This window comes from Triticum urartu, chromosome 2 (genome assembly GCF_003073215.2).
Source record: "Triticum urartu cultivar G1812 chromosome 2, Tu2.1, whole genome shotgun sequence".
Taxonomy (NCBI): domain Eukaryota; kingdom Viridiplantae; phylum Streptophyta; class Magnoliopsida; order Poales; family Poaceae; genus Triticum; species Triticum urartu.
In genome coordinates, this window is record NC_053023.1 from 634,178,482 (window position 1) to 634,192,496 (window position 14,015).

Sequence of the window (14,015 nt, forward strand, 5' to 3'; positions counted from 1 at the left end):
AGACCATCCACTTGCCTCCTGTTCCCGACATGCTTAGAGTGGTTTGAGAAGAAGAACGCGAGCTTGGGCGCTGGAGCTCGAGTGTGCGGGAATGGGTAAGCGAGGAAGAAGAAGGCGTGGGCGAAAAAGTAAATCCTTATCCCTTTATAAGGGCGGAAGAGGCGACGTGTCTCCCCACTTGCCTGGCAAAACCGCTTATTCCCCAGGCGCCGTAATTGATGGCACGGTTGGGTTACCCACGTCCGTATTGATGAGAATCCTGTGATAAGGGGAACACGATCTCTACTTTGACAAGACGTGTCAAGAAAACCGCCTCACGATATGTGCGGAGCTGGTTGGGAAAATGGTTCGAATAGTGACCGGGACATGGCATGATGTCATGCTGTCAAAACGTGTCAGCAGATTGGATTTGTGGAAATATTCTCTCTACGATGGTATGTGGGATTTATTTTACAGGGTCGGGCACTATCCTTCCATTCAAACTCTTCCATGGTGTATTCGGAGGAGGAACCCGCCTTGCAATGCCGAAGACAACACTGCGTGCCGGACTCATCTTCATTGAAGCCTGGTTCAGGGGCTACTGAGGGAGTCCTGGATTAGGGGGTCTCCGGACAGCCGGACTGTTGGACTATGAAGATACAAGATTGAAGACTTCGTCCTGTGTCCAGATGGGACTCTACTTGGCGTTGAAGGCAAACTAGGAAATACGGATATGTATATCTCCTCCTTCGTAACCGACCTTGTGTAACCCTAGCCTCCTCCGGTGTCTATATAAACCGGAGGGTTTTAGTCCGTAGGACAACATACAATCATACCATAGGCTAGCTTCTAGGGTTTAGCCTCTCTGATCTCGTGGTAGATCTACTCTTGTAATACTCATATCATCAAGAACAATCAAGCAGGACATAGGGTTTTACCTCTATCAAGAGGGCCCGAACCTGGGTAAAACATTGTGTCCCCTGCCTCCTTTTACCATCCGCCTTAGACGCACAGTTCGGGACCCCCTACCCGAGATCCGCCGGTTTTGACACCGACAAAGAGTGTGTGATCATTCATGTGTATCTTCAAAACATCATCCAAATGAAGAGAGTTGGAAAGATTCAAGGTTGATAAAGACTAAGTCAAGAGTGAATCAAGTTGATCAACACACAAAGCGTACAAGATCTACCGAGGGATCAAGTTATCCCATGGTATGATAAGCATTTTCCATTATGCTTTGTGTACTAACCCATGGTATTCGTGAGAGTTCTTTGTGGGGTTAGGTTGAAGTGTGCAAGTTCAAGTGGAGCATCACGAAGAGATCATCCTTGAAGCTTGCCGTCCATTGTGGTGTCAATGGACTTGTGAAGATGTGCCAAAGAGCGGCTCACCCATAGTTGAGTATGGGGGAGCAAACATCTAGTCTTCATCGAGCCAACGCAATCAAGAAAGGTGGTCCAACTTGAGGGAGTCGAGATCGTCATCATCTAGCTCAAGTGGACTATGGCAAGGCAAAGGTTTGCCCTTGATAGGTTATCTATTTTACCGGTCTCATGGTGGTAGTTTAAAGACCGGGTTATAGGATCGATTGCCGTACTATCAAGGGGGGCTCTTAAGTGAGTAGCTTGATCATATCGTTCGTAGAGAGCTCAAACCATTGCATGCTTGCATCATCTCTCTTGGTTCTTGTTTGGTTTTCTCCTTGTGAGATTTGGAGCTTATGGTCATCTTCTTGACAAGTTCATCGAAAACCGAGTTCACATGCTTCTTCTATTGCGTTTTTGGTGTTGGAGGTTTTACCAATCTTATTCGAGGAAGGGTTCTCACCTTTTTCTTATAGGCCTTTTCTTATTTCCTTCTTATTATTATTTCTTTCAAGTTTGTGTTAGCCCTTGTCTCCAGCTTTCCAACAAACGTGGTTTCGTTCAATTCGGAGTCCGTTTGCAGAAGTTGTGTCAGTTTTGGTGTCCTTAAAAAGGCTGCAGCGGTACTACCGCTCATGGGAGAGGTACTACCGCTTGGAGGCGACGTAATTTTTTACTACCACTGTTGGGAGCGGTACTACCGCAGCTACTTCCGCTCTGGACCAAAAAATGTCATAAGTCCAGCGGTGGTAGGCACGGATGTATTTTTTTAGTACCGCTCGCAAGCAATAGTACTGCTACCCTTTGAGGTAGTACCGCTACCCCTAGCGGTAGTATCGTGAGGTCGAGCGGTAGTACCGCTCTATGCGGGCTGTGAGCATAACAGTTGGATTTTCCCCCTCCTATAAAAGAGGGTCTTCTTCCCCAATGAACCTTATCCTTTGAGCTCATGTTCTTCCCCCATTGTTGACCTTCTTCGAGCTTGCTACCTCTCAATCCCTCCATGGATTCTTGCTAGTTTTGGGGGGGGGAGAGGAGATCTAGATCCACATTTCCACCAATCACTTTCTCCTCTATGTGAGGGGAACCCCTTGGATCTAGATCTTGGAGTTCTTGGTGTGCTCATTCTTGTCCTTCCTCTCACTTTTCTCCCTAGCATTATGTGACGCCCCCGATTCAATCGTACACTTATCATACATGCAAACGTGTACAATCAAGATCAGAGACTCACAAGAAGATATCACAACACAACTATAAAAATAAAATAAGTCATACAAGCATCATATTACAAGCTAGGGGCCTCGAGGGCTTGAATACAAGAGCTCGATCATAGATGAGTCAGCGGAAGCAACAATATCTGAGTACAGACATAAGTTAATCAAGTCGCCATAAGATGGATAGCACAAACTGGGATACATATCGAAAGAGGCGCATGCCTCCTGCCTGGGATCCTCCTGAACTACTCCTAGTGTTGTCAGCGGCCTGCACGTAGTAGTAGGCACCTCCAGTGTAGTAGGAGTCATCATTGACGGCGGCGTCTGGCTCCTAGGCTCCATCATCTGGTTGCGACAACCAGGAAGAAAGGAAAGGGGGAAAAAGGAGGAGCAAAGCAACCGTTAGTACTCATCCAAAGTATTCGCAAGCAAGGATCTACACTACATATGCATTGGTATCAATGAAATGGGTAGTATCTGTAGACTGAACTGCAGAATTCCAGAATAAGAGGGGGATAGCTAGTTATATCGAAGACTACGCTTCTGGCAGCCTGCATCTTGAAGCCGTAGAAGAGAGTAGATGGTAAGTTCACCAAGTATCATCGTATAGCATAATCCTATCCGAGGATCATCTCCTCGTCGCCCTGTTAGAGAGCGATCACCGGTTGTATCTGGCACTTGAAAGGGTGGGTTTTATTAAGTATCTGGTTCTAGTTGTCAAAAGGTCAAGGTACAACTTCGGGTCGTCCTTTTATTGAGGGACATGGCTATTCGAATAGATAAACTTCCCTGCAGGGGTGCACTGAGGGAGTCCTAGATTAGGGGGTCCTCGGACAGCCGGACTATATACTTGGCCGGACTGTTGGACTATGAAGATACAAGACTGAAGGCTTCGTCCCGTGTCCGGGTGGGACTCTCCTTTGCGTGGAAGGCAAGCTTGGCGATTCGGATATGTAGATCTCCTTCTTTGTAACCGACTTTGTGTAACCCTAGCCCCCTCTGGTGTCTATATAAACCGGAGGGTTTAGTCTGTAGGACAACAACAATCATAATCATAGGCTAGCTTCGAGGGTTTAGCCTCTACGATCTCGTGGTAGATCAACTCTTGTAATACTCATATCATCAAGATCAATCAAGCAGGAAGTAGGGTGTTACCTCCATCGAGAGGGCCCGAACCTGGGTAAACATTGTGTCCCCCGCCTCCTGTTACCATCAGCCTTAGACGCATAGTTCAGGACCCCCTACCCGAGATTCGCCGGTTTTGACACCGACATTGGTGCTTTCGTTGAGAGTTCCACTATGCCGTCATGATAAAGGCTTGATGGCTCCTTCGATCATCGGCAACGATGCGATCCAGGGTGAGGTTTTTCTCCCCGGACAGATCTTCGTATTCGGCGGCTTCATACTGCGGGCCAACTCGCTTGGCCATCGGGAGCAGATCGATAGCTACGCCCCTGGCCATCAGGTTAGGTTTGGAAGCTTGAACTATACTGCCGACATCTGCGGAGACTTAATCTTCGACGGATTCGAGCCCATTTCAGGTGCGCCGCACAGTCACGACGAGCATGACTTAGCTCTGCCATCGGACGGTGTTCGGGAGATCACACCTGCGACTACTCCGGCCCTCAATCCGTAGCAGATCGTGCCGTCCGATGACGGGTGGAGGGACCCCGCCACGGAGGCCGCACACTCAGCGGCGATAGAGCCGAATACTAACTTCACATCCTACGAGACCTGTGTCATCGGACCCTTGGATTCGTCCCCGGCCACAAGCTCCGAACCACTTGCGTCCGTGCCTATCGAATCTTATTGGGCACCGATCATGGAGTTTACGTCCGCGGATATCTTTCAGCACTCGCCCTTGGGCGACGTGCTAAATTCATTGAGGTCTCTCTCCTTGTCAGGAGACCCTTGGCCAAACTATGTCCGGCTTGAGTGGGAAGCGGACGATGAAGAAATTCATTCCCCACCCACCACCCACTTAATAGCCACTGTCGACGACTTAACCGACATGCTTGATTTCGGCTCCGAAGACATCGACGGTATGGACGACGATGCATGAGAAGAACAAGAACCAACGCCCACAGGGCGCTGGACAGCCACCTCATCATATGATATATATATACATAAACACTATTCTGATCACGGGATCAGAATAATATTCTGATCACAACCTGAACTGCCTGAGTAACGCGACCGAACTTCCCTGTGTACTAACCTGACCTTCTGGCTATCTTCGCAACCATGGCTTTCCCTGCGAGTTTTTCTGATTCATGTTGTTTGTGATGTAAGTGTAATGTGGACATGTTTTTTGGAGTCTAAATGATTGTTTTGATTCGTATTCTAGCACGTTGGCGGATTTGCTCTCGGGGTCGTGATGAACTTGTTTCTGTTACAAGTTTAATGCATGTTTTGGATGTTGTCGAAGTTCTGGAACGATGGGGATTAGGTTTTAGTACGAGTTTGGAGCACAAATTCTTTGTTATTTCGAACAAATTTGAAATCGCCCGTGTTCTTCATCCGCCCGAGATGCAACCCGCGCTTCTATTGATTTCTCGTTTTTCTTTAAAGTTTGCTGCCTGCTTTGCGTACTTTAGTGAAATTCGAGGCTTACTAATCCGTAAATTTTAATCGTGAGGGTCCTTACGGTTTGATTTCTAGCGATTTGATGTTGGCACTCCCTGCGGGTTTCTGCACATGTTATTTTAGCGGTTTTGAAATTTACCCTCTGGTCCTTTCAGTTGTCGAAAGGTAGTTGCCAGATCATTTCCAAGGGGGTGCGGACATGTTGCAATCTTGTGGAGATGATTTTATGCTTCGGACGAATTCGTTTGTTCATTATTTCTAGATCTTCTAATGGTCGTTGTACAAGCTGGACTTTTGCGTTTTCATACCTGAACTTCTTGTTTTCCTTCGTTGGATCCTGTCGGGGCTGGGGCGGCTCGGGATAGGGATCGGGGGAGGATCAGGTTGATCCTGTTGGGTCTGTCCGGGTTTCTGTGCTGGACTTCTGCGTCGTCATACCTGAACTTCTTCTTTTTTCTTTTTGCTGCAAGATAATGCAGCAAGTCCTTTGTATCAGAAACCCTTACTAGATTTTGTTCTGCAATTTTTGTTGTAGCTAGTGTGTAAGCGTGGAGCTGGACCACAGGAACATGCACCCTCTTTTTCCCTTAGTCTATGTTTTGGTATAGTTTTTTGATCATCCACTTATCTTTGGTAAGATCTGGACTTCTCTTTTTTTATTAATGGTTGAACTTTTGGTTTTCCAGATTACATTCCACATTTGCAAGGCGAAGGCGCATGGTGCTCTATATTTTTCTTTGTTTGGTTTCCTTTCGTATTTTTAATTCTTCAGATGTTCCTTTTTATACTTTTGTCTTGTGAGCAATCATGGGATTAGCCCAAGTATGCATGCACTTTTTCCAGATCATGTAAGGGTCGTTTGTAGAAGCTAGACTTCTATGTTCTTTATACGTGAACTTCTGCTTTTTCCTTCTTTGCAAAGTAATAAAGCAATTCCTATGTATTTCCTTCTTTTTTATGTTACTTTTTCATTCTTTGCATTTGTTTGGATTTTTTTGACTTAGTCCCATGAACAGCCATGTAATTGGGCGATGGATATGCGTATTTTTTTATTTTTTCTAGTATGTTATTTGTACTTATAATATTTGTTGTTCTTCACTGAATAACTATCCTGAACTTCAGTGTGATAATCATTTTTAACATGTTAAATTTGAGGTTGTTATTTTTTGGATTTAAATATTTTGTAGATATTGAAATCGGCATTGCGCGTATTGACCAATGCAGTAGCGCGAGGCCGAGCAGGGGGGGAGGGCCCCCCTCCCCTCCCCCTGCGAGGCCGAGACAGGAACAAGCCGGAGCAGGTGACGACGCGGCGTGCCGCGTCGTCGCATGCGGAGGCGAGTCCGTCAGACCCGTGACCCCACTATCTATCTTAGGGTTTTTAGGGTTTAGGGTTATTATGGTTTAGTGTTAGATATGAACTTCATCTATTTTTGTACTTGAACTTCTTCATTTTGTTTCTTAGGGTTTATTTATTCTTATGCCATTACTTCTTTTATTAGAGTACTTGAACTTCTGTTCTTTATTTTTTGAACTTCTTTCTGTTGCTGTTTAGGTGCATATTTATGTATGTATTTTTCTTCCTTTGGTAGTGCATTTGCCATCTATTTTTGGTTTTAAGGATATCAGCAGTGCTATCGTGTGAAGTTATCTAATTATAATAGATGCATTCAAATGGTGCATTCATTTATCTATAGATGTATTTACCTTTTTAGCTGTTGGGGGGTGAGGGGGGGGGGGTAAAACTGTAAATTCAGTGGCACTGCAATTCCTACGACAGATAGGCATTAAGTGAGCATCTCCCTCGTCACCACCTGTTAGAAAACCCCTCTCCCCCTGTCGCTTGTCTCTTCCCTCTCTCCGTCGCTCTGCTGCCTTCCTCGCCTCCAACTCCCCCCGATTTCTCCGCCCCTGTCCCCTGCCCTTGTGCTGGAGTAACCGGCGCACGCCCCCGGTCCTATTTCTCCCCCACGCCCCGCTCTCCCTCGCCCAACCCGCTCTATTCTGCTCTGAAGCGAGGGCGGCCACTGCCTGCGCGGTTGCAAGGTGCGCGTGGCGTCGTGGGGAGTGGAAGAACCGCCGCGGGATTCGTGTGTGCGGGGGTTGTTTCGAGAGGTACAAATGCTGCCCCCGCCCCCCTAATGCTTGCCTTTAGTTTCGTCAGACCTGTCGAGTCCGCCTCCTGTGTGCTCTCGCGTCCGCCTCCTACCCCCTTCTTCTGATGGTTTGATGGGAGATTAGGTAGGGTTCTTGTGCGTGTGGTGGGTGGATTCCATTCCCCCGTGGTCAGATTTGTCTATGAGATGCTTGTGTGTGCTATTTCTCCATTCCGAGTTGATTGGATTTCATTTCCCCTTTGGTGATTTCAGCATTTAGATGCATGTGAGAGAGGGTGTGGTGTGATGGTTAATGCTGAATCTGATGTATCTAATTGTCTTAGTATTGTTGATTTCGAAGTCTAGATTGTGTCTGTCACATGCTAGTTAGTTTCTGGATTCTTTTTTTTGTTTGTGCTTGCCTATATGTGCTACTGTTCATGTTTTCATACTTGTTGATATTATCTAGTTGTTTCATCCTAGGGTTTCATTTAGTTGTTTTTTTTGTATTTGTTGTATGATTTTCTACCCGCTAACTATATGCATTCTATCCCCTGTTTTTAGTAGGTTGTTCTAGGGTTTGGAGTTTCATTCGTCAAGGGCGTTGTGTTGTCATGGCTTCCAAACCTTCTCCAGGTATCTTAATGTAGTTGGATCTTGTATTTTAAAGTAGTATTTCTTATATATGTCTGCCCATATCTTCATTTAGTTTTCTTGTTGGACTGCCATTCTTATTAGTGTGAACTTCTAAGAAAGGTTATGTGTATGCTTTTTACCCTTAGCTTGAGTTAGTAGTGTTGCTTCACTTTTTAGTTCATGATTTGCAGGTGAAACTATGTCACCAAGTGTTGTTGGACTTCCCAAATGATTCATATTTATAGTGTATATCTTTTGTTTTTTTATTTGTTATCATGTTCATGGTATTGATATTTAGTTTGGCTGTGAAATACTATTTGTGGTCATGCTACATATTTTTTATGTGCTATTTTTCTTGGGTCACATAGTTGAACTTCTGGTTTTAATTATTGTTTGTTCATAATGAAATTTGGTTGAACTTCTGTTATGCACATTTTGTGTTTACTACTTTGTTATATATCGTTGAACTTCTGGACATTCATGCTATATGTAGTAGCCCCTCTGAGTGTAGATTGTTTTTATAGTTAGTGTGTAGATTTTAGTTTGTTTGTTGTGTTTACTGCTTTGTTAGGTATTGCTGAACTTCTTGTTATTGGACATTGTTGTCAAAGTAGAAGTCCCTTTGGTGTAGGATTGTGCATTAGAACTCAACTGGCTTTTTACTTGCATTTTTTGTAGTTGGTGATGAGTTGAATAGTTGTGAAAAAAATGCCTGCGATCAAGATGGAGCTTCAGAGGTTAATACTGATGCTCCAATATCTGATGCAGCTAAATCACCCATTATCCCTTTGACTTTGATTGCTGAGGTTGCTTCGAGCCTTGAGAATGTTTCAAGCCTCGAGGATCTTGCTTCTGCAGCTCTTGCTTCACCTAGTATGTGAAACCCCTTTTATTTTCATTTTAAAGTTTTCAGCCATGTTTTTTTAGCTTGTTCATGTCGTTTGTTTTTTTTTTGTTTTTGTTCATGACTTTTTTTTTATTTTTTGCTTCGATTTTTTGTGTTCTTTGCAGATGTGTCCACAGAGGAGGAAGCTTTGAACACCATCAACGATGTTTTATCTGAGTTGGGTTTATCAGAAAACCCTGCTGCAGCTGAGGAGGGGGCTCCCTCAGTCAAAGGTTGTGATTCCATTCCGGATCCTTTGTGCTCTCTTCAGATGTTAGAGACGCAGTCGCAGTCTGTTGATGGCACTGAACCTGTCATGCAACCCGAGGATGTGCCTTTTCAGCTTCTCCTAGAGGACCAACGTAAGAGGAAGAAGCAAGAAAATTTTGACAAGAATAGGGCGGCCTGCCTTGAGAAAGGTTCTGATGTTCCTGGATCTATTCATGCGGCTGAGCTCACTGTTGAGGAAGACGTGTCGTGTGGTAGTGATGGCACAGTTGTCCCTGTTAAGAAGAAAGTCAAGAAGACTATTGCGAGGAAGCTAGTAGTTGGTGAAGTTACTCCTCGGAGGAGCCCACGTGTTTCAAGGCCTGCAGAAGTTGTTGAAGATGAAGGGTTAGGCCTTGGTGGTACGCCACGCCGTAGTCCTCGTGTGCTTGCCACTGCCGCGCCTACACCTTCTCCGCTTGGTGCTGGTGCATCTAGTAAGGGGAAGAAATGCGGCGTGAAGCGCAAGGTTCCACCTGCAAAGGTCAACAAGGGTGTGAAGAAGCGTTCTCGTGTCAATCCAGAGGACAAGGATGATGCTGATTTCAATGCTGATGACGAGGACGACGTCGATGATGATGCTGCCTCTAATCAGGTATGAATGTCTCATGTTTACTGTTTTTTAGAGCATTTGTCGCCGTTGCTGTAGTTTTATTGTTTTTAGCACTGCCTTGGCGTACATAGCTGACCTTCTGCTCCATCTCAATATAGACGAATAAATTAGCTGACGTGCTTTGCTTTTATGGTATTTACTGCCTTTGTGTACATAGTTGGACTTCTGGGTATATACATGAAGAAATTAGCTCAACTTGTTTTGTATACATGTTTGATTACTGCCTTAGTGTATATGGTTGAACTTCTGCTTTTGAACTTTCCAACATTTTTGAAAGCATGTTGACTAGTGTTCATACATGGTTGTACTGCCTATGTAGACATAGTTGGACTTCTGAGATACATGTTTGATTACTGCCTTGGTATACATGGTTGAACTTCTGCTTTTGTAAATTTCCAACATTTTTTTGAAAGCATGTTGACTAGTGTTCATACATGGTTGTACTGCCTATGTAGACATGGTTGGACTTCTGAGATGTAGTGCGTATATGTAGGCATAAGTGGAATTTTGGTGAAGGTTGTGTGTCTCATTGTTCTGCCTTTTTTCCTTGTCAATGTATTTTTTTTCAGTATCAGCTTGTGCAGCGGCCTGAGAGGAGGAAGAGAGGAGGCAAAGCGCCCGAAGAAGGTGGCCAAGGAGGAGGTGAGGCGAAACGTTTTAACAAGACGGTTCGCTGCTCACTAGGAGAGGTCAAGACGTGTGCGAAAATGCTACAAGATAGGCACAAGGCGAGGGTTATCAAGGCTAGTTTTGGTTGTGTGTTTGACTTGAAGGTTGATTCCAACATTTCTCGTCCTTTGATGGGCAACATCTACACGAGGATTGACCCTTCAACCATGATTTTGGACATGGGTGAGGTGAATAAGGTTATACGTATTACAAGTGATGCTATTCACCATCTCTTTGGGTTCCCTCAAGGTAATCGTACCCCCCTAGGCCCTCGAATGATGGTTTCGATGATGCTGTTATGAGGTTGAAGGGCAAGCTTGGGTATGCTAGGAGTGACGACATCAAGACAAAGGATTTGCGGAATATCCTCGCTGAACTTGTGAAGGATGAGACGAAGGATGATCTTGCTCTGCAGGTGTTTTACCTTATTGTTTTCATGAAGGTGGTTATCCCTGGAACATCTACACGATTATCCAGGGAGGCAGCAATGGCCGAGAACCTTGTGTTTGCGGATATGGCAGACATGGACTACTGCCAGTTGGTTGTTGAAGATATTCGGAGTGCTGTTGTTAGGTATCAGCAAGGTACTAGCAGAGGAAAAGCTGTCACAGGCTGTGCCATCACGCCGCTTCTTATGTATCTGGATTGCCTTATCATTGGCAAGACGCCTAATATTGACTTGAAGACCCCTCGCATCAATTTCATGGATCAAACCAAGCTTCTTGAGCTTGCTGCGGCTGACTTGGTCACGAAAGGTGATGATGACCCAACCAACTGGGTGTTTGGGAGACTGCCTGTGAGTGTTTCTATGCATTATTCTTTCCTTGAACTTCTGGTATTGTCTTGTATATTTTTTGTTCCCATGTTCCTTCATTTGTTTTCTGACGCGTTGACTTTTGTTTTTGTATGCAGTGGAAGACACAGGCTGAGGTTGTGTTCTTTAGGGTTATCGAACGTCCTGTTCTAACTATGCCTCGTTCTGCCGGCCTAGGGAGTGGAAGTTCCCCAAGATTTGAATTCTGCCGGGATGTTAATACTGGTGCCCCCCTGTAGATCCAGGAGGTTCTTCTGCCCGTGTGAGTGCTGCAGGTGGCGTTTCTTGCGAGGATTTGTTTGAAGCTGCCAATGTTTCTCTAGTTAGGATTGACAGTCTTCTTGAAATTGTTTGTGGGGAGTTGGCTCGTGTTCCTTCGACTGCTGAGCGTCTTAGTCGCGTTGATGGGATTCTTCCTCCCGGGCACGGGTTTGATGCTGAGTCTTCGAAGGAGGTCTTATGTATTGAAGCTAAATTTCTTGAAGAGCTTCGTCAGAGCACTTCCCACCTCCGGACTAGCGTTGGGCTGTTCAAGGAAATGCAGGATGCTCGTTGCAAGCCTTTTGAAGATGAGGCAAGTGTTGTTGTGAGACAGATTCAGAGGCAGGATTCTGTTCGTTCAGGTCATGAAGGAGGCCACATGGAGCATACCAAAGAGGTTTGCACTAATGTTCAATGTTAAATGTTAGCTTTTCAGTTATTACTATTTGTGGTCATAGGTGAGCGTTGTTGATTTGATGTGTCGTAAATTGTTTCTTTTTTAGCACTAGTGTTCCTAGGTGACCTTATCTGTTTATTGAACCTGAACTTCAACTGCTACAGCACCTGAACTTCCATGACTTGCCCTTTTTTGTTCCCTTTTGTATCTTAGAGTATTTTGATATCTGACCTTCTATGTTTACTGTATTTTGGACTTCCATTATGTGTCAGTTGTGATAGCAACCTTCTCTGATTGTGCAATCTGAACTTCTGCTGATTAGATATTTGTTTTCTAAATGATTTTTTAGGCTGTTCATGATGATGCTAGGGTTGAGAAGGATGTTTTACCTGCGCATGAAGCTGCTCCTGTGCATGAGGCTGCCCCTGTGCATGAACCTGCTCCGGCTAGTGGCGTAATAGTTGATGAGGTTCATGGCAGTGAAAATGAGGTACCATTTTTCTTGTCCATTTTGTCTTGTTGCCCCTGAGACGGACTTGCTGCTCCTGTGCATGAGGTTCAGTCAGCCCTTTGTAATGACTTTCTGTTTCTTTTTGCAGCAGCAGAATGATGATGTTAGTGTTCCTCCAGAGAAGGTTGCAGACATGTCCGTCTCAAGCACCGGTTGCTCCGACGGGGTGGTCCTGACTGAACTTCAGTCATCCATTGTCGCTGAGGTTTCAAATGCTGAGCAGGGCAAGACAACTGGAGACATCATTTTGGAGAAAGATGCTATTGAGTCTGCTGTTGAAACTGGTGGTAGTGCTGCTGCAAGCCCGGAGAAGTATCCTGCAGCAGAGCCATCAGTTGATGTTAATGCTGTACAGGCACAACCAAAAGTTTTTCTTGTTTCAGATTCTCCAGCTGCTCCAGCTGCTGCTGGTGTCCTTCCTGACGACGCTGCAACGTCTGCTGGAGATGACGATGAAGATACCGAAAGCGATAGCTATGGAGAGGAGGTTGATCATTCCAGTGCTGCCACTGGTCTAGGCAAGGATCCATGAAGAGAGGAGCATGCTTCTCTCTTCTTTCCCCATTCCCTTCCCTCTTTGTTGTTTTGGTTTAGTCCATGATATCCCCTGTGAACTGCCTGTGTGGTCTAAGTTGAACTTCTGGTTTTGTTGTTTGTCGTGTGGGTTGTAAAGAATGTTAAGTGAACCTGTTTTCTATGTGAGTGGATGTTTGTAATGCATGGGTTGTGATGTCTATGATGCTGTATTTTATCTTTTCTGATGTAGCAGCTGAGATGTGCTTATGTTTTGAATGTTTGTGCTTGAATGTTGGTCTTAATTAAAACTATCATGAATCTATGTGCTTTGAGTGTTGCTGTTAATTGCTATTTTCTTTTTGGTGAGCAGATAGTGACCTTGCTATCATGCGAAAGAAGGTTGATGACTTTTATTACAGTGTAACTAGGCTTAGGAACGACCGTTCCAAGAGGTGAGTGCAGCTGCTCAACATTTACATCATCCATGTACCCCCTGTGAACTGCCTGTGGTTTCATACCTGAACTTCTCAACTCTATGTACCTGAACTTCTTTTTTTTGCTTCTCTGGCGCTGAACTTCTGGCCTCTTTTGTACTGTACTGCCTGTTGTGATATAGCTGAACTTCTGTGCTAACATGTGTTATGAACTTCCTGAGTTCCTGCTGCTTAACTTGTTTTACTTTCTATTCGCTTGTTTTTAGATTAATGATTATGTTCCAAAACAAGGAGTGTGAAGCTTCTATTCAAGAAGTCGCAACATCTTTTGGTCCTCGCGGAATGCTTACATCTAATGTGGCTGAGTGTGCACTCTATTGTCTACGTGCGAAGTACTAGGGATCGGATAAACTCATCCTGCCGTATTGGGTTTGTGTAAATCAACCATACAGTGATTTCTTTTCTGTTTTGTTCCTTACCATTTTAGTTAAAACTTGTTCGTCTCATTTTTGTATTTTTTCATATGTTGGTGTTGTCTGCATTATTTTAGGACAAGATTTTTAGAGGTCAATTTGATTCCCGTGTGAGGAAGTACTTCATGGCGAGTGGTCCAGATAGCATGGATGCACATGATTCGGTATGCAATATCTTGTTCTTTGGCTCTGTATTAGTTTTGCAGTGCGATCCACTATGTTAATATTTGTTTTATTTTTCTTTTGTACCATTCTGATATTAATTCTCATTTTTTAATGATTCATGTGTTTATGATGCT